The sequence below is a fragment of the Danio aesculapii genome, chromosome 11 (genome assembly GCF_903798145.1).
Source record: "Danio aesculapii chromosome 11, fDanAes4.1, whole genome shotgun sequence".
In the NCBI taxonomy this organism is placed as follows: domain Eukaryota; kingdom Metazoa; phylum Chordata; class Actinopteri; order Cypriniformes; family Danionidae; genus Danio; species Danio aesculapii.
The window spans coordinates 46,720,667-46,722,496 of NC_079445.1; the positions used below are offsets into that span (position 1 = coordinate 46,720,667).

Here is a 1,830-nt window from a genome sequence, read left to right on the forward strand (position 1 = left end):
GGTTCATTCCGCTGTGGCGATGCCAGATTAATAAAGGGACTCAGCTGAAAGTAAATGACTGATTAATATGCAGATGAATAATTAATGAAGCAGTTTCCTGTGATTAGGGTTAGTGAGTGTGTAATTGTGTAAATAATAATAAAGCATGTGTTTAATAGTTCATTATTAGAGTATAAATACAGAGCAGCTCATCTGTTATTGATCAGGTTTGCATCAATACTCTCTTCATCTATTACTAGTGACTTAATTACCATAATCAGCACTAAAATAATCAGGAGTGTGTTTAATCAAATGAAGACTGCTTTATTTTCATTTGAGCTGCAGGAACATTCTACACGTGTACAGCTGGAGTTGGTGTGAATCTGAATCAGTTCACTGACCGTGTGAGTGACTCTCCTCTGCTTTATAAAGCGCTCCGCACTGACTGATCATACAGAGCGACTCTACTGAGACCTGCACGAGCAGAACATCATGTACAGCTGCTCTACTTACACTACAACAGAGAGAGTGTGTGTGTGTGTGTGTGTGTGTGTGTGTGTGTGCGTGTGTGTGTGTGTGTGTGTGTGTGTAACTGCGAATGTGAAATCTCAAATGTGTGTGTGTGTGTGTGTGTGTGTGTGTGTGTGTGTGTGTGTGTGCGTGTGTGTGTGTGTGTGTGTTTGTAATGCTATACTTGTGAGGACCAATTCATGACAAAACACCTTTTAAGTGAGGACATTTCGATAAAGTGAGGACAAAATTGAGGTCCTCACTTTATTTTGCTCAATAATGGCTCCAGGGGGGCTGGGCATCATGCTGTGGGAGTTTCCCAATTGTCCTTATTTTAGTGGCAAATCATGACACTAAGTGTGTTTGCTTTATTCTCCTGAGCTCCCCCTAAAGGCAGACGGGTTTACGGCAGCTTTTTTTGATTGGCTGCAAGAGTATGACTCTTCACGGTTTCTGATTGGACGGTTCGGTCATTGTTCGGTCGGATTGATAGGCTGAATGATAGACCAATGGAATATGCTCTTTTAGATGTTTTGACATTAAGAACATATATGTAAATGACAATGCGCTGCACGTGGGCCGGATTAAAGGGATCGGTATAGCGGAAGACAGAGGCTGCATCAACACCACAGCACCTGCGAGGCCAGGTACATGACAAGGACAACACGACAGAGTAAGTCATGATTTTAATACTTATTCATTAATTATTAGCTCATGCTGTCGAGCAATTAGGTAACTAATTAAGTGTTGACTTATGTATTTGAATCTGAGCGCTGCCACTCAGTCAACTGTTCCTCAGTGAACACCTTCATTCACATCAGCTGATTAAGATATAACATAGGAAGATATTCAGCTGAGTTAAGTTTGTTAGTGAGCTGTAGAAGTCTGACTGTACCTGACGGAGAGATCGCTAATGGCGGCTGAGAGAGAGAGAGAGAGAGGCTCCCCTCTCCCTCAGAGCAGCGCAGCAGTGGGGGAGGGGAGCTGCTCTCTCTCCGCTCAATCAATTAATGAACTCTCATTAACAGCAAACAGCTGATTGACACTCAATGCACGATCATAATCACTAATAACATTCACAGTTCAGTTTCCTATTATATTTGACTCAGTTTTATAACTTTTTTTTTTTATTAAAAAAGTATTTATTCTTAAAGCAGCATGGTGAATGCATCATGACCTAGAAACAACCTTATAATAATGTTGTATATAATAATTATAACATAAGTTACAATACATTATAATACTTTATACTTTTAACTACATATTTGTTCTCATAGCTTTCAAGAGTAAGCTAGATTAAACAGCAGAGTAAAACTGTATACTTTACATCTGCACAGTACT

At 39.9% G+C, this 1,830-nt stretch overlaps 1 protein-coding gene across 1 annotated transcript in view; it reads left to right on the top strand.

Annotated features, from left to right (window-relative positions):
- Positions 1-1,830, top strand: part of LOC130237112 (heterogeneous nuclear ribonucleoprotein L-like) — a 17,065-nt gene that overhangs the window by 9,581 nt on the left and 5,654 nt on the right. The window lies entirely within an intron of this gene.